The sequence below is a fragment of the Coffea arabica genome, chromosome 11e, assembly GCF_036785885.1.
Source record: "Coffea arabica cultivar ET-39 chromosome 11e, Coffea Arabica ET-39 HiFi, whole genome shotgun sequence".
Taxonomy (NCBI): Eukaryota; Viridiplantae; Streptophyta; class Magnoliopsida; order Gentianales; family Rubiaceae; genus Coffea; species Coffea arabica.
This window is the reverse complement of record NC_092331.1, coordinates 41,167,465-41,185,520: the sequence shown is the minus strand read 5'-3', so window position 1 is coordinate 41,185,520 and position 18,056 is coordinate 41,167,465. Positions and strand designations below refer to the sequence as shown.

General features: G+C 39.2%; 14 non-coding genes across 14 annotated transcripts; all 14 read right to left on the bottom strand.

The window, feature by feature from the left end:
- Positions 1–900: 900 nt before the first annotated feature.
- On the bottom strand, positions 901–1,019 carry LOC140028898 (5S ribosomal RNA). The gene has a single exon (XR_011832803.1). It is a non-coding gene; the product is annotated as a 5S ribosomal RNA (ribosomal RNA).
- Positions 1,020–2,141: 1,122 nt separating this feature from the next.
- Positions 2,142–2,260, bottom strand: LOC140030350 (5S ribosomal RNA). Its single transcript, XR_011834265.1, has one exon. It is a non-coding gene; the product is annotated as a 5S ribosomal RNA (ribosomal RNA).
- Positions 2,261–3,395: 1,135 nt separating this feature from the next.
- On the bottom strand, positions 3,396–3,514 carry LOC140028897 (5S ribosomal RNA). Its single transcript, XR_011832802.1, has one exon. It is a non-coding gene; the product is annotated as a 5S ribosomal RNA (ribosomal RNA).
- A 1,125-nt stretch (positions 3,515–4,639) lies between these two features.
- LOC140028896 (5S ribosomal RNA) lies at positions 4,640–4,758 on the bottom strand. Its single transcript, XR_011832801.1, has one exon. It is a non-coding gene; the product is annotated as a 5S ribosomal RNA (ribosomal RNA).
- A 1,114-nt stretch (positions 4,759–5,872) lies between these two features.
- On the bottom strand, positions 5,873–5,991 carry LOC140028894 (5S ribosomal RNA). Its single transcript, XR_011832799.1, has one exon. It is a non-coding gene; the product is annotated as a 5S ribosomal RNA (ribosomal RNA).
- A 1,135-nt stretch (positions 5,992–7,126) lies between these two features.
- On the bottom strand, positions 7,127–7,245 carry LOC140028893 (5S ribosomal RNA). Its single transcript, XR_011832798.1, has one exon. It is a non-coding gene; the product is annotated as a 5S ribosomal RNA (ribosomal RNA).
- A 1,125-nt stretch (positions 7,246–8,370) lies between these two features.
- LOC140028892 (5S ribosomal RNA) lies at positions 8,371–8,489 on the bottom strand. The gene has a single exon (XR_011832797.1). It is a non-coding gene; the product is annotated as a 5S ribosomal RNA (ribosomal RNA).
- Positions 8,490–9,603: 1,114 nt separating this feature from the next.
- On the bottom strand, positions 9,604–9,722 carry LOC140030101 (5S ribosomal RNA). Its single transcript, XR_011834015.1, has one exon. It is a non-coding gene; the product is annotated as a 5S ribosomal RNA (ribosomal RNA).
- Positions 9,723–10,847: 1,125 nt separating this feature from the next.
- LOC140028891 (5S ribosomal RNA) lies at positions 10,848–10,966 on the bottom strand. The gene has a single exon (XR_011832796.1). It is a non-coding gene; the product is annotated as a 5S ribosomal RNA (ribosomal RNA).
- Positions 10,967–12,091: 1,125 nt separating this feature from the next.
- On the bottom strand, positions 12,092–12,210 carry LOC140028890 (5S ribosomal RNA). The gene has a single exon (XR_011832795.1). It is a non-coding gene; the product is annotated as a 5S ribosomal RNA (ribosomal RNA).
- Positions 12,211–13,324: 1,114 nt separating this feature from the next.
- Positions 13,325–13,443, bottom strand: LOC140028889 (5S ribosomal RNA). The gene has a single exon (XR_011832794.1). It is a non-coding gene; the product is annotated as a 5S ribosomal RNA (ribosomal RNA).
- A 1,114-nt stretch (positions 13,444–14,557) lies between these two features.
- Positions 14,558–14,676, bottom strand: LOC140028888 (5S ribosomal RNA). The gene has a single exon (XR_011832793.1). It is a non-coding gene; the product is annotated as a 5S ribosomal RNA (ribosomal RNA).
- Positions 14,677–15,801: 1,125 nt separating this feature from the next.
- Positions 15,802–15,920, bottom strand: LOC140028887 (5S ribosomal RNA). Its single transcript, XR_011832792.1, has one exon. It is a non-coding gene; the product is annotated as a 5S ribosomal RNA (ribosomal RNA).
- A 1,114-nt stretch (positions 15,921–17,034) lies between these two features.
- Positions 17,035–17,153, bottom strand: LOC140028886 (5S ribosomal RNA). Its single transcript, XR_011832791.1, has one exon. It is a non-coding gene; the product is annotated as a 5S ribosomal RNA (ribosomal RNA).
- Positions 17,154–18,056: the final 903 nt, after the last annotated feature.

Sequence of the window (18,056 nt, the reverse complement as noted above, 5' to 3'; positions counted from 1 at the left end):
GCAGTTAGGGGTGGCAATTCGGGTCCAAATCAGGTTGGCGGGTCGGGTTCGGGTCAACAGACCCGCCAGAAAATCTGTTGACCCGAACCCCGACCCGCCAACCCGTGACGGGTCAGGTATGCTGACCCGAACCCGAAAATTTCAGGTTTACGGGGCGGCGGGTCGACCCGAAATGACCCGAAACTTAATTTTAATTTATTAATTTATCACTGTAATTTCTAATAAAATCAATTTCTCACAAAACTAATTACATAATCAAGTAATAAAAATTTAAATAAATGATTCCAAATCAAATCTAAAATAAATTAAACACCGTAAAAGTGTTTTATCCCAAGCAAAATATAAAATAAATTAAAACAATACAAAAGTGAAAAATAATATAATATATTATTTGTCCAAGTATAATAATTTCAACTTCACACAAATTAAATAAATTCGTTTAGGATTAAGTAATTAATGCCTTTGAAAAAAAGAATAACTTAGTTTAGTTAGATAAAATTATTTTTATGTTTATTAAATTATTTTTAATTCGTAAACGGGTCATATCAGGTCACCACGGGTTGACCCGAAATCGACCGGTTTTCTTTTCGGGTTCATTGGGTCCAACCCGAATTCCCGAAACCTCAACCCAAACACATTAATTTCGTGTTAGGTTCGTGTCGTGTTTTCAGGTCGTGTCGAAAATTGCCACCCCTAGTTGCGGTGATACATTTGCGCCGACAAATTTGAGCGACGATCCGGGCTTTGATCGAGCCGTACCGTTCCTGATTTGTCTCGCGCCTTCAGATCCTCCTTCACGCTTCGACAAGAAGCAAAATATTAAGCAATCGTTCCGACGGAGCTAAATTACTACAGGATAAAGAACGAATAGGAAATTTGGATTTCGAAACAAAAAAGAGAGGGGTGCAACACGAGGACTTCCCAGGGGGTCACCCATCCTAGTACTACTCTCGCCCAAGCACGCTTAACTTCGGAGTTCTGATGGGATCCGGTGCATTAGTGCTGGTATGATCGCACCCGCCATGTTCCTTTCGCTTTATTCTTTTAAACTACCCCGTCCTGCGAAGCAGTGTGGCTTTTCTAGACCGAAATTCATTTTAAGCGTCAATTCAAGCATTTTCCTCTTATCCTTTTATTTATTTACTTTATATTTTTTTTTGTTATTGATTTGCACCCTGTTTTTTTCCCTCATCCCGCAACTCTAAATTATCATGAAATCAATCCTTCACGCTTGCAGTTAGGGGTGGCAATTCGGGTCCAAATCAGGTTGGCGGGTCGGGTTCGGGTCAACAGACCCGCCAGAAAATCTGTTGACCCGAACCCCGACCCGCCAACCCGTGACGGGTCAGGTATGCTGACCCGAACCCGAAAATTTCAGGTTTACGGGGCGGCGGGTCGACCCGAAATGACCCGAAACTTAATTTTAATTTATTAATTTATCACTGTAATTTCTAATAAAATCAATTTCTCACAAAACTAATTACATAATCAAGTAATAAAAATTTAAATAAATGATTCCAAATCAAATCTAAAATAAATTAAACACCGTAAAAGTGTTTTATCCCAAGCAAAATATAAAATAAATTAAAACAATACAAAAGTGAAAAATAATATAATATATTATTTGTCCAAGTATAATAATTTCAACTTCACACAAATTAAATAAATTCGTTTAGGATTAAGTAATTAATGCCTTTGAAAAAAAGAATAACTTAGTTTAGTTAGATAAAATTATTTTTATGTTTATTAAATTATTTTTAATTCGTAAACGGGTCATATCGGGTCATATCAGGTCACCACGGGTTGGCCCGAAATCGACCGGTTTTCTTTTCGGGTTCATCGGGTCCAACCCGATTCTGACCCGAATTCCCGAAACCTCAACCCAAACCCATTAATTTCGTGTTAGGTTCGTGTCGTGTCGAAAATTGCCACCCCTAGTTGCGGTGATACATTTGCGCCGACAAATTTGAGCGACGATCCGGGCTTTGATCGAGCCGTACCGTTCCTGATTTGTCTCGCGCCTTCAGATCCTCTTTCACGCTTTGACAAGAAGCAAAATATTAAGCAATCGTTCCGACGGAGCTAAATTACTACAGGATAAAGAACGAATAGGAAATTTGGATTTCGAAACAAAAAAGAAAGGGGTGCAACACGAGGACTTCCCAGGGGGTCACCCATCCTAGTACTACTCTCGCCCAAGCACGCTTAACTTCGGAGTTCTGATGGGATCCGGTGCATTAATGCTGGTATGATCGCACCCGCCATGTTCCTTTCGCTTTATTCTTTTAAACTACCCCGTCCTGCGAAGCAGTGTGGCTTTTCTAGACCGAAATTCATTTTAAGCGTCAATTCAAGCATTTTCCTCTTATCCTTTTATTTATTTACTTTATATTTTTTTTTGTTATGGATTTGCACCCTGTTTTTTTCCCTCATCCCGCAACTCTAAATTATCATGAAATCAATCCTTCACGCTTGCAGTTAGGGGTGGCAATTCGGGTCCAAATCAGGTTGGCGGGTCGGGTTCGGGTCAACAGACCCGCCAGAAAATCTGTTGACCCGAACCCCGACCCGCCAACCCGTGACGGGTCAGGTATGCTGACCCGAACCCGAAAATTTCAGGTTTACGGGGTGGCGGGTCGACCCGAAATGACCCGAAACTTAATTTTAATTTATTAATTTATCACTGTAATTTCTAATAAAATCAATTTCTCACAAAACTAATTACATAATCAAGTAATAAAAATTTAAATAAATGATTCCAAATCAAATCTAAAATAAATTAAACACCGTAAAAGTGTTTTATCCCAAGCAAAATATAAAATAAATTAAAACAATACAAAAGTGAAAAATAATATAATATATTATTTGTCCAAGTATAATAATTTCAACTTCACACAAATTAAATAAATTCGTTTAGGATTAAGTAATTAATGCCTTTGAAAAAAAGAATAACTTAGTTTAGTTAGATAAAATTATTTTTATGTTTATTAAATTATTTTTAATTCGTAAACGGGTCATATCGGGTCATATCAGGTCACCACGGGTTGACCCGAAATCGACCGGTTTTCTTTTCGGGTTCATCGGGTCCAACCCGATTCTGACCCGAATTCCCGAAACCTCAACCCAAACCCATTAATTTCGTGTTAGGTTCGTGTCGTGTTTTCAGGTCGTGTCGAAAATTGCCACCCCTAGTTGCGGTGATACATTTGCGCCGACAAATTTGAGCGACGATCCGGGCTTTGATCGAGGCGTACCGTTCCTGATTTGTCTCGCGCCTTCAGATCCTCCTTCACGCTTCGACAAGAAGCAAAATATTAAGCAATCGTTCCGACGGAGCTAAATTACTACAGGATAAAGAACGAATAGGAAATTTGGATTTCGAAACAAAAAAGAGAGGGGTGCAACACGAGGACTTCCCAGGGGGTCACCCATCCTAGTACTACTCTCGCCCAAGCACGCTTAACTTCGGAGTTCTGATGGGATCCGGTGCATTAGTGCTGGTATGATCGCACCCGCCATGTTCCTTTCGCGTTATTCTTTTAAACTACCCCGTCCTGCGAAGCAGTGTGGCTTTTCTAGACCGAAATTCATTTTAAGCGTCAATTCAAGCATTTTCCTCTTATCCTTTTATTTATTTACTTTATATTTTTTTTTGTTATTGATTTGCACCCTGTTTTTTTCCCTCATCCCGCAACTCTAAATTATCATGAAATCAATCCTTCACGCTTGCAGTTAGGGGTGGCAATTCGGGTCCAAATCAGGTTGGCGGGTCGGGTTCGGGTCAACAGACCCGCCAGAAAATCTGTTGACCCGAACCCCGACCCGCCAACCCGTGACGGGTCAGGTATGCTGACCCGAACCCGAAAATTTCAGGTTTACGGGGCGGCGGGTCGACCCGAAATGACCCGAAACTTAATTTTAATTTATTAATTTATCACTGTAATTTCTAATAAAATCAATTTCTCACAAAACTAATTACATAATCAAGTAATAAAAATTTAAATAAATGATTCCAAATCAAATCTAAAATAAATTAAACACCGTAAAAGTGTTTTATCCCAAGCAAAATATAAAATAAATTAAAACAATACAAAAGTGAAAAATAATATAATATATTATTTGTCCAAGTATAATAATTTCAACTTCACACAAATTAAATAAATTCGTTTAGGATTAAGTAATTAATGCCTTTGAAAAAAAGAATAACTTAGTTTAGTTAGATAAAATTATTTTTATGTTTATTAAATTATTTTTAATTCGTAAACGGGTCATATCAGGTCACCACGGGTTGACCCGAAATCGACCGGTTTTCTTTTCGGGTTCATCGGGTCCAACCCGATTCTGACCCGAATTCCCGAAACCTCAACCCAAACCCATTAATTTCGTGTTATGTTCGTGTCGTGTTTTCAGGTCGTGTCGAAAATTGCCACCCCTAGTTGCGGTGATACATTTGCGCCGACAAATTTGAGCGACGATCCGGGCTTTGATCGAGCCGTACCGTTCCTGATTTGTCTCGCGCCTTCAGATCCTCCTTCACGCTTCGACAAGAAGCAAAATATTAAGCAATCGTTCCGACGGAGCTAAATTACTACAGGATAAAGAACGAATAGGAAATTTGGATTTCGAAACAAAAAAGAGAGGGGTGCAACACGAGGACTTCCCAGGGGGTCACCCATCCTAGTACTACTCTCGCCCAAGCACGCTTAACTTCGGAGTTCTGATGGGATCCGGTGCATTAGTGCTGGTATGATCGCACCCGCCATGTTCCTTTCGCTTTATTCTTTTAAACTACCCCGTCCTGCGAAGCAGTGTGGCTTTTCTAGACCGAAATTCATTTTAAGCGTCAATTCAAGCATTTTCCTCTTATCCTTTTATTTATTTACTTTATATTTTTTTTTGTTATTGATTTGCACCCTGTTTTTTTCCCTCATCCCGCAACTCTAAATTATCATGAAATCAATCCTTCACGCTTGCAGTTAGGGGTGGCAATTCGGGTCCAAATCAGGTTGGCGGGTCGGGTTCGGGTCAACAGACCCGCCAGAAAATCTGTTGACCCGAACCCCGACCCGCCAACCCGTGACGGGTCAGGTATGCTGACCCGAACCCGAAAATTTCAGGTTTACGGGGCGGCGGGTCGACCCGAAATGACCCGAAACTTAATTTTAATTTATTAATTTATCACTGTAATTTCTAATAAAATCAATTTCTCACAAAACTAATTACATAATCAAGTAATAAAAATTTAAATAAATGATTCCAAATCAAATCTAAAATAAATTAAACACCGTAAAAGTGTTTTATCCCAAACAAAATATAAAATAAATTAAAACAATACAAAAGTGAAAAATAATATAATATATTATTTGTCCAAGTATAATAATTTCAACTTCACACAAATTAAATAAATTCGTTTAGGATTAAGTAATTAATGCCTTTGAAAAAAAGAATAACTTAGTTTAGTTAGATAAAATTATTTTTATGTTTATTAAATTATTTTTAATTCGTAAACGGGTCATATCAGGTCACCACGGGTTGACCCGAAATCGACCGGTTTTCTTTTCGGGTTCATTGGGTCCAACCCGAATTCCCGAAACCTCAACCCAAACCCATTAATTTCGTGTTAGGTTCGTGTCGTGTTTTCAGGTCGTGTCGAAAATTGCCACCCCTAGTTGCGGTGATACATTTGCGCCGACAAATTTGAGCGACGATCCGGGCTTTGATCGAGCCGTACCGTTCCTGATTTGTCTCGCGCCTTCAGATCCTCCTTCACGCTTCGACAAGAAGCAAAATATTAAGCAATCGTTCCGACGGAGCTAAATTACTACAGGATAAAGAACGAATAGGAAATTTGGATTTCGAAACAAAAAAGAGAGGGGTGCAACACGAGGACTTCCCAGGGGGTCACCCATCCTAGTACTACTCTCGCCCAAGCACGCTTAACTTCGGAGTTCTGATGGGATCCGGTGCATTAGTGCTGGTATGATCGCACCCGCCATGTTCCTTTCGCGTTATTCTTTTAAACTACCCCGTCCTGCGAAGCAGTGTGGCTTTTCTAGACCGAAATTCATTTTAAACGTCAATTCAAGCATTTTCCTCTTATCCTTTTATTTATTTACTTTATATTTTTTTTTGTTATTGATTTGCACCCTGTTTTTTTCCCTCATCCCGCAACTCTAAATTATCATGAAATCAATCCTTCACGCTTGCAGTTAGGGGTGGCAATTCGGGTCCAAATCAGGTTGGCGGGTCGGGTTCGGGTCAACAGACCCGCCAGAAAATCTGTTGACCCGAACCCCGACCCGCCAACCCGTGACGGGTCAGGTATGCTGACCCGAACCCGAAAATTTCAGGTTTACGGGGTGGCGGGTCGACCCGAAATGACCCGAAACTTAATTTTAATTTATTAATTTATCACTGTAATTTCTAATAAAATCAATTTCTCACAAAACTAATTACATAATCAAGTAATAAAAATTTAAATAAATGATTCCAAATCAAATCTAAAATAAATTAAACACCGTAAAAGTGTTTTATCCCAAGCAAAATATAAAATAAATTAAAACAATACAAAAGTGAAAAATAATATAATATATTATTTGTCCAAGTATAATAATTTCAACTTCACACAAATTAAATAAATTCGTTTAGGATTAAGTAATTAATGCCTTTGAAAAAAAGAATAACTTAGTTTAGTTAGATAAAATTATTTTTATGTTTATTAAATTATTTTTAATTCGTAAACGGGTCATATCGGGTCATATCAGGTCACCACGGGTTGACCCGAAATCGACCGGTTTTCTTTTCGGGTTCATCGGGTCCAACCCGATTCTGACCCGAATTCCCGAAACCTCAACCCAAACCCATTAATTTCGTGTTAGGTTCGTGTCGTGTTTTCAGGTCGTGTCGAAAATTGCCACCCCTAGTTGCGGTGATACATTTGCGCCGACAAATTTGAGCGACGATCCGGGCTTTGATCGAGGCGTACCGTTCCTGATTTGTCTCGCGCCTTCAGATCCTCCTTCACGCTTCGACAAGAAGCAAAATATTAAGCAATCGTTCCGACGGAGCTAAATTACTACAGGATAAAGAACGAATAGGAAATTTGGATTTCGAAACAAAAAAGAGAGGGGTGCAACACGAGGACTTCCCAGGGGGTCACCCATCCTAGTACTACTCTCGCCCAAGCACGCTTAACTTCGGAGTTCTGATGGGATCCGGTGCATTAGTGCTGGTATGATCGCACCCGCCATGTTCCTTTCGCGTTATTCTTTTAAACTACCCCGTCCTGCGAAGCAGTGTGGCTTTTCTAGACCGAAATTCATTTTAAGCGTCAATTCAAGCATTTTCCTCTTATCCTTTTATTTATTTACTTTATATTTTTTTTTGTTATTGATTTGCACCCTGTTTTTTTCCCTCATCCCGCAACTCTAAATTATCATGAAATCAATCCTTCACGCTTGCAGTTAGGGGTGGCAATTCGGGTCCAAATCAGGTTGGCGGGTCGGGTTCGGGTCAACAGACCCGCCAGAAAATCTGTTGACCCGAACCCCGACCCGCCAACCCGTGACGGGTCAGGTATGCTGACCCGAACCCGAAAATTTCAGGTTTACGGGGCGGCGGGTCGACCCGAAATGACCCGAAACTTAATTTTAATTTATTAATTTATCACTGTAATTTCTAATAAAATCAATTTCTCACAAAACTAATTACATAATCAAGTAATAAAAATTTAAATAAATGATTCCAAATCAAATCTAAAATAAATTAAACACCGTAAAAGTGTTTTATCCCAAGCAAAATATAAAATAAATTAAAACAATACAAAAGTGAAAAATAATATAATATATTATTTGTCCAAGTATAATAATTTCAACTTCACACAAATTAAATAAATTCGTTTAGGATTAAGTAATTAATGCCTTTGAAAAAAAGAATAACTTAGTTTAGTTAGATAAAATTATTTTTATGTTTATTAAATTATTTTTAATTCGTAAACGGGTCATATCAGGTCACCACGGGTTGACCCGAAATCGACCGGTTTTCTTTTCGGGTTCATCGGGTCCAACCCGATTCTGACCCGAATTCCCGAAACCTCAACCCAAACCCATTAATTTCGTGTTAGGTTCGTGTCGTGTTTTCAGGTCGTGTCGAAAATTGCCACCCCTAGTTGCGGTGATACATTTGCGCCGACAAATTTGAGCGACGATCCGGGCTTTGATCGAGCCGTACCGTTCCTGATTTGTCTCGCGCCTTCAGATCCTCCTTCACGCTTCGACAAGAAGCAAAATATTAAGCAATCGTTCCGACGGAGCTAAATTACTACAGGATAAAGAACGAATAGGAAATTTGGATTTCGAAACAAAAAAGAGAGGGGTGCAACACGAGGACTTCCCAGGGGGTCACCCATCCTAGTACTACTCTCGCCCAAGCACGCTTAACTTCGGAGTTCTGATGGGATCCGGTGCATTAGTGCTGGTATGATCGCACCCGCCATGTTCCTTTCGCTTTATTCTTTTAAACTAGCCCGTCCTGCGAAGCAGTGTGGCTTTTCTAGACCGAAATTCATTTTAAGCGTCAATTCAAGCATTTTCCTCTTATCCTTTTATTTATTTACTTTATATTTTTTTTTGTTATTGATTTGCACCCTGTTTTTTTCCCTCATCCCGCAACTCTAAATTATCATGAAATCAATCCTTCACGCTTGCAGTTAGGGGTGGCAATTCGGGTCCAAATCAGGTTGGCGGGTCGGGTTCGGGTCAACAGACCCGCCAGAAAATCTGTTGACCCGAACCCCGACCCGCCAACCCGTGACGGGTCAGGTATGCTGACCCGAACCCGAAAATTTCAGGTTTACGGGGCGGCGGGTCGACCCGAAATGACCCGAAACTTAATTTTAATTTATTAATTTATCACTGTAATTTCTAATAAAATCAATTTCTCACAAAACTAATTACATAATCAAGTAATAAAAATTTAAATAAATGATTCCAAATCAAATCTAAAATAAATTAAACACCGTAAAAGTGTTTTATCCCAAGCAAAATATAAAATAAATTAAAACAATACAAAAGTGAAAAATAATATAATATATTATTTGTCCAAGTATAATAATTTCAACTTCACACAAATTAAATAAATTCGTTTAGGATTAAGTAATTAATGCCTTTGAAAAAAAGAATAACTTAGTTTAGTTAGATAAAATTATTTTTATGTTTATTAAATTATTTTTAATTCGTAAACGGGTCATATCAGGTCACCACGGGTTGACCCGAAATCGACCGGTTTTCTTTTCGGGTTCATTGGGTCCAACCCGAATTCCCGAAACCTCAACCCAAACCCATTAATTTCGTGTTAGGTTCGTGTCGTGTTTTCAGGTCGTGTCGAAAATTGCCACCCCTAGTTGCGGTGATACATTTGCGCCGACAAATTTGAGCGACGATCCGGGCTTTGATCGAGCCGTACCGTTCCTGATTTGTCTCGCGCCTTCAGATCCTCCTTCACGCTTCGACAAGAAGCAAAATATTAAGCAATCGTTCCGACGGAGCTAAATTACTACAGGATAAAGAACGAATAGGAAATTTGGATTTCGAAACAAAAAAGAGAGGGGTGCAACACAAGGACTTCCCAGGGGGTCACCCATCCTAGTACTACTCTCGCCCAAGCACGCTTAACTTCGGAGTTCTGATGGGATCCGGTGCATTAGTGCTGGTATGATCGCACCCGCCATGTTCCTTTCGCTTTATTCTTTTAAACTACCCCGTCCTGCGAAGCAGTGTGGCTTTTCTAGACCGAAATTCATTTTAAGCGTCAATTCAAGCATTTTCCTCTTATCCTTTTATTTATTTACTTTATATTTTTTTTTGTTATTGATTTGCACCCTGTTTTTTTCCCTCATCCCGCAACTCTAAATTATCATGAAATCAATCCTTCACGCTTGCAGTTAGGGGTGGCAATTCGGGTCCAAATCAGGTTGGCGGGTCGGGTTCGGGTCAACAGACCCGCCAGAAAATCTGTTGACCCGAACCCCGACCCGCCAACCCGTGACGGGTCAGGTATGCTGACCCGAACCCGAAAATTTCAGGTTTACGGGGCGGCGGGTCGACCCGAAATGACCCGAAACTTAATTTTAATTTATTAATTTATCACTGTAATTTCTAATAAAATCAATTTCTCACAAAACTAATTACATAATCAAGTAATAAAAATTTAAATAAATGATTCCAAATCAAATCTAAAATAAATTAAACACCGTAAAAGTGTTTTATCCCAAGCAAAATATAAAATAAATTAAAACAATACAAAAGTGAAAAATAATATAATATATTATTTGTCCAAGTATAATAATTTCAACTTCACACAAATTAAATAAATTCGTTTAGGATTAAGTAATTAATGCCTTTGAAAAAAAGAATAACTTAGTTTAGTTAGATAAAATTATTTTTATGTTTATTAAATTATTTTTAATTCGTAAACGGGTCATATCAGGTCACCACGGGTTGACCCGAAATCGACCGGTTTTCTTTTCGGGTTCATCGGGTCCAACCCGATTCTGACCCGAATTCCCGAAACCTCAACCCAAACCCATTAATTTCGTGTTAGCTTCGTGTCGTGTTTTCAGGTCGTGTCGAAAATTGCCACCCCTAGTTGCGGTGATACATTTGCGCCGACAAATTTGAGCGACGATCCGGGCTTTGATCGAGCCGTACCGTTCCTGATTTGTCTCGCGCCTTCAGATCCTCCTTCACGCTTCGACAAGAAGCAAAATATTAAGCAATCGTTCCGACGGAGCTAAATTACTACAGGATAAAGAACGAATAGGAAATTTGGATTTCGAAACAAAAAAGAGAGGGGTGCAACACGAGGACTTCCCAGGGGGTCACCCATCCTAGTACTACTCTCGCCCAAGCACGCTTAACTTCGGAGTTCTGATGGGATCCGGTGCATTAGTGCTGGTATGATCGCACCCGCCATGTTCCTTTCGCTTTATTCTTTTAAACTACCCCGTCCTGCGAAGCAGTGTGGCTTTTCTAGACCGAAATTCATTTTAAGCGTCAATTCAAGCATTTTCCTCTTATCCTTTTATTTATTTACTTTATATTTTTTTTTGTTATTGATTTGCACCCTGTTTTTTTCCCTCATCCCGCAACTCTAAATTATCATGAAATCAATCCTTCACGCTTGCAGTTAGGGGTGGCAATTCGGGTCCAAATCAGGTTGGCGGGTCGGGTTCGGGTCAACAGACCCGCCAGAAAATCTGTTGACCCGAACCCCGACCCGCCAACCCGTGACGGGTCAGGTATGCTGACCCGAACCCGAAAATTTCAGGTTTACGGGGCGGCGGGTCGACCCGAAATGACCCGAAACTTAATTTTAATTTATTAATTTATCACTGTAATTTCTAATAAAATCAATTTCTCACAAAACTAATTACATAATCAAGTAATAAAAATTTAAATAAATGATTCCAAATCAAATCTAAAATAAATTAAACACCGTAAAAGTGTTTTATCCCAAGCAAAATATAAAATAAATTAAAACAATACAAAAGTGAAAAATAATATAATATATTATTTGTCCAAGTATAATAATTTCAACTTCACACAAATTAAATAAATTCGTTTAGGATTAAGTAATTAATGCCTTTGAAAAAAAGAATAACTTAGTTTAGTTAGATAAAATTATTTTTATGTTTATTAAATTATTTTTAATTCGTAAACGGGTCATATCAGGTCACCACGGGTTGACCCGAAATCGACCGGTTTTCTTTTCGGGTTCATCGGGTCCAACCCGATTCTGACCCGAATTCCCGAAACCTCAACCCAAACCCATTAATTTCGTGTTAGCTTCGTGTCGTGTTTTCAGGTCGTGTCGAAAATTGCCACCCCTAGTTGCGGTGATACATTTGCGCCGACAAATTTGAGCGACGATCCGGGCTTTGATCGAGCCGTACCGTTCCTGATTTGTCTCGCGCCTTCAGATCCTCCTTCACGCTTCGACAAGAAGCAAAATATTAAGCAATCGTTCCGACGGAGCTAAATTACTACAGGATAAAGAACAAATAGGAAATTTGGATTTCGAAACAAAAAAGAGAGGGGTGCAACACGAGGACTTCCCAGGGGGTCACCCATCCTAGTACTACTCTCGCCCAAGCACGCTTAACTTCGGAGTTCTGATGGGATCCGGTGCATTAGTGCTGGTATGATCGCACCCGCCATGTTCCTTTCGCTTTATTCTTTTAAACTACCCCGTCCTGCGAAGCAGTGTGGCTTTTCTAGACCGAAATTCATTTTAAGCGTCAATTCAAGCATTTTCCTCTTATCCTTTTATTTATTTACTTTATATTTTTTTTTGTTATTGATTTGCACCCTGTTTTTTTCCCTCATCCCGCAACTCTAAATTATCATGAAATCAATCCTTCACGCTTGCAGTTAGGGGTGGCAATTCGGGTCCAAATCAGGTTGGCGGGTCGGGTTCGGGTCAACAGACCCGCCAGAAAATCTGTTGACCCGAACCCCGACCCGCCAACCCGTGACGGGTCAGGTATGCTGACCCGAACCCGAAAATTTCAGGTTTACGGGGCGGCGGGTCGACCCGAAATGACCCGAAACTTAATTTTAATTTATTAATTTATCACTGTAATTTCTAATAAAATCAATTTCTCACAAAACTAATTACATAATCAAGTAATAAAAATTTAAATAAATGATTCCAAATCAAATCTAAAATAAATTAAACACCGTAAAAGTGTTTTATCCCAAGCAAAATATAAAATAAATTAAAACAATACAAAAGTGAAAAATAATATAATATATTATTTGTCCAAGTATAATAATTTCAACTTCACACAAATTAAATAAATTCGTTTAGGATTAAGTAATTAATGCCTTTGAAAAAAAGAATAACTTAGTTTAGTTAGATAAAATTATTTTTATGTTTATTAAATTATTTTTAATTCGTAAACGGGTCATATCAGGTCACCACGGGTTGACCCGAAATCGACCGGTTTTCTTTTCGGGTTCATTGGGTCCAACCCGAATTCCCGAAACCTCAACCCAAACCCATTAATTTCGTGTTAGGTTCGTGTCGTGTTTTCAGGTCGTGTCGAAAATTGCCACCCCTAGTTGCGGTGATACATTTGCGCCGACAAATTTGAGCGACGATCCGGGCTTTGATCGAGCCGTACCGTTCCTGATTTGTCTCGCGCCTTCAGATCCTCCTTCACGCTTCGACAAGAAGCAAAATATTAAGCAATCGTTCCGACGGAGCTAAATTACTACAGGATAAAGAACGAATAGGAAATTTGGATTTCGAAACAAAAAAGAGAGGGGTGCAACACGAGGACTTCCCAGGGGGTCACCCATCCTAGTACTACTCTCGCCCAAGCACGCTTAACTTCGGAGTTCTGATGGGATCCGGTGCATTAGTGCTGGTATGATCGCACCCGCCATGTTCCTTTCGCGTTATTCTTTTAAACTACCCCGTCCTGCGAAGCAGTGTGGCTTTTCTAGACCGAAATTCATTTTAAGCGTCAATTCAAGCATTTTCCTCTTATCCTTTTATTTATTTACTTTATATTTTTTTTTGTTATTGATTTGCACCCTGTTTTTTTCCCTCATCCCGCAACTCTAAATTATCATGAAATCAATCCTTCACGCTTGCAGTTAGGGGTGGCAATTCGGGTCCAAATCAGGTTGGCGGGTCGGGTTCGGGTCAACAGACCCGCCAGAAAATCTGTTGACCCGAACCCCGACCCGCCAACCCGTGACGGGTCAGGTATGCTGACCCGAACCCGAAAATTTCAGGTTTACGGGGCGGCGGGTCGACCCGAAATGACCCGAAACTTAATTTTAATTTATTAATTTATCACTGTAATTTCTAATAAAATCAATTTCTCACAAAACTAATTACATAATCAAGTAATAAAAATTTAAATAAATGATTCCAAATCAAATCTAAAATAAATTAAACACCGTAAAAGTGTTTTATCCCAAGCAAAATATAAAATAAATTAAAACAATACAAAAGTGAAAAATAATATAATATATTATTTGTCCAAGTATAATAATTTCAACTTCACACAAATTAAATAAATTCGTTTAGGATTAAGTAATTAATGCCTTTGAAAAAAAGAATAACTTAGTTTAGTTAGATAAAATTATTTTTATGTTTATTAAATTATTTTTAATTCGTAAACGGGTCATATCAGGTCACCACGGGTTGACCCGAAATCGACCGGTTTTCTTTTCGGGTTCATTGGGTCCAACCCGAATTCCCGAAACCTCAACCCAAACCCATTAATTTCGTGTTAGGTTCGTGTCGTGTTTTCAGGTCGTGTCGAAAATTGCCACCCCTAGTTGCGGTGATACATTTGCGCCGACAAATTTGAGCGACGATCCGGGCTTTGATCGAGCCGTACCGTTCCTGATTTGTCTCGCGCCTTCAGATCCTCCTTCACGCTTCGACAAGAAGCAAAATATTAAGCAATCGTTCCGACGGAGCTAAATTACTACAGGATAAAGAACGAATAGGAAATTTGGATTTCGAAACAAAAAAGAGAGGGGTGCAACACGAGGACTTCCCAGGGGGTCACCCATCCTAGTACTACTCTCGCCCAAGCACGCTTAACTTCGGAGTTCTGATGGGATCCGGTGCATTAGTGCTGGTATGATCGCACCCGCCATGTTCCTTTCGCGTTATTCTTTTAAACTACCCCGTCCTGCGAAGCAGTGTGGCTTTTCTAGACCGAAATTCATTTTAAACGTCAATTCAAGCATTTTCCTCTTATCCTTTTATTTATTTACTTTATATTTTTTTTTGTTATTGATTTGCACCCTGTTTTTTTCCCTCATCCCGCAACTCTAAATTATCATGAAATCAATCCTTCACGCTTGCAGTTAGGGGTGGCAATTCGGGTCCAAATCAGGTTGGCGGGTCGGGTTCGGGTCAACAGACCCGCCAGAAAATCTGTTGACCCGAACCCCGACCCGCCAACCCGTGACGGGTCAGGTATGCTGACCCGAACCCGAAAATTTCAGGTTTACGGGGCGGCGGGTCGACCCGAAATGACCCGAAACTTAATTTTAATTTATTAATTTATCACTGTAATTTCTAATAAAATCAATTTCTCACAAAACTAATTACATAATCAAGTAATAAAAATTTAAATAAATGATTCCAAATCAAATCTAAAATAAATTAAACACCGTAAAAGTGTTTTATCCCAAGCAAAATATAAAATAAATTAAAACAATACAAAAGTGAAAAATAATATAATATATTATTTGTCCAAGTATAATAATTTCAACTTCACACAAATTAAATAAATTCGTTTAGGATTAAGTAATTAATGCCTTTGAAAAAAAGAATAACTTAGTTTAGTTAGATAAAATTATTTTTATGTTTATTAAATTATTTTTAATTCGTAAACGGGTCATATCAGGTCACCACGGGTTGACCCGAAATCGACCGGTTTTCTTTTCGGGTTCATCGGGTCCAACCCGATTCTGACCCGAATTCCCGAAACCTCAACCCAAACCCATTAATTTCGTGTTAGCTTCGTGTCGTGTTTTCAGGTCGTGTCGAAAATTGCCACCCCTAGTTGCGGTGATACATTTGCGCCGACAAATTTGAGCGACGATCCGGGCTTTGATCGAGCCGTACCGTTCCTGATTTGTCTCGCGCCTTCAGATCCTCCTTCACGCTTCGACAAGAAGCAAAATATTAAGCAATCGTTCCGACGGAGCTAAATTACTACAGGATAAAGAACGAATAGGAAATTTGGATTTCGAAACAAAAAAGAGAGGGGTGCAACACGAGGACTTCCCAGGGGGTCACCCATCCTAGTACTACTCTCGCCCAAGCACGCTTAACTTCGGAGTTCTGATGGGATCCGGTGCATTAGTGCTGGTATGATCGCACCCGCCATGTTCCTTTCGCTTTATTCTTTTAAACTACCCCGTCCTGCGAAGCAGTGTGGCTTTTCTAGACCGAAATTCATTTTAAGCGTCAATTCAAGCATTTTCCTCTTATCCTTTTATTTATTTACTTTATATTTTTTTTTGTTATTGATTTGCACCCTGTTTTTTTCCCTCATCCCGCAACTCTAAATTATCATGAAATCAATCCTTCACGCTTGCAGTTAGGGGTGGCAATTCGGGTCCAAATCAGGTTGGCGGGTCGGGTTCGGGTCAACAGACCCGCCAGAAAATCTGTTGACCCGAACCCCGACCCGCCAACCCGTGACGGGTCAGGTATGCTGACCCGAACCCGAAAATTTCAGGTTTACGGGGCGGCGGGTCGACCCGAAATGACCCGAAACTTAATTTTAATTTATTAATTTATCACTGTAATTTCTAATAAAATCAATTTCTCACAAAACTAATTACATAATCAAGTAATAAAAATTTAAATAAATGATTCCAAATCAAATCTAAAATAAATTAAACACCGTAAAAGTGTTTTATCCCAAGCAAAATATAAAATAAATTAAAACAATACAAAAGTGAAAAATAATATAATATATTATTTGTCCAAGTATAATAATTTCAACTTCACACAAATTAAATAAATTCGTTTAGGATTAAGTAATTAATGCCTTTGAAAAAAAGAATAACTTAGTTTAGTTAGATAAAATTATTTTTATGTTTATTAAATTATTTTTAATTCGTAAACGGGTCATATCAGGTCACCACGGGTTGACCCGAAATCGACCGGTTTTCTTTTCGGGTTCATTGGGTCCAACCCGAATTCCCGAAACCTCAACCCAAACCCATTAATTTCGTGTTAGGTTCGTGTCGTGTTTTCAGGTCGTGTCGAAAATTGCCACCCCTAGTTGCGGTGATACATTTGCGCCGACAAATTTGAGCGACGATCCGGGCTTTGATCGAGCCGTACCGTTCCTGATTTGTCTCGCGCCTTCAGATCCTCCTTCACGCTTCGACAAGAAGCAAAATATTAAGCAATCGTTCCGACGGAGCTAAATTACTACAGGATAAAGAACGAATAGGAAATTTGGATTTCGAAACAAAAAAGAGAGGGGTGCAACACGAGGACTTCCCAGGGGGTCACCCATCCTAGTACTACTCTCGCCCAAGCACGCTTAACTTCGGAGTTCTGATGGGATCCGGTGCATTAGTGCTGGTATGATCGCACCCGCCATGTTCCTTTCGCGTTATTCTTTTAAACTACCCCGTCCTGCGAAGCAGTGTGGCTTTTCTAGACCGAAATTCATTTTAAGCGTCAATTCAAGCATTTTCCTCTTATCCTTTTATTTATTTACTTTATATTTTTTTTTGTTATGGATTTGCACCCTGTTTTTTTCCCTCATCCCGCAACTCTAAATTATCATGAAATCAATCCTTCACGCTTGCAGTTAGGGGTGGCAATTCGGGTCCAAATCAGGTTGGCGGGTCGGGTTCGGGTCAACAGACCCGCCAGAAAATCTGTTGACCCGAACCCCGACCCGCCAACCCGTGACGGGTCAGGTATGCTGACCCGAACCCGAAAATTTCAGGTTTACGGGGCGGCGGGTCGACCCGAAATGACCCGAAACTTAATTTTAATTTATTAATTTATCACTGTAATTTCTAATAAAATCAATTTCTCACAAAACTAATTACATAATCAAGTAATAAAAATTTAAATAAATGATTCCAAATCAAATCTAAAATAAATTAAACACCGTAAAAGTGTTTTATCCCAAGCAAAATATAAAATAAATTAAAACAATACAAAAGTGAAAAATAATATAATATATTATTTGTCCAAGTATAATAATTTCAACTTCACACAAATTAAATAAATTCGTTTAGGATTAAGTAATTAATGCCTTTGAAAAAAAGAATAACTTAGTTTAGTTAGATAAAATTATTTTTATGTTTATTAAATTATTTTTAATTCGTAAACGGGTCATATCAGGTCACCACGGGTTGACCCGAAATCGACCGGTTTTCTTTTCGGGTTCATCGGGTCCAACCCGATTCTGACCCGAATTCCCGAAACCTCAACCCAAACCCATTAATTTCGTGTTAGGTTCGTGTCGTGTTTTCAGGTCGTGT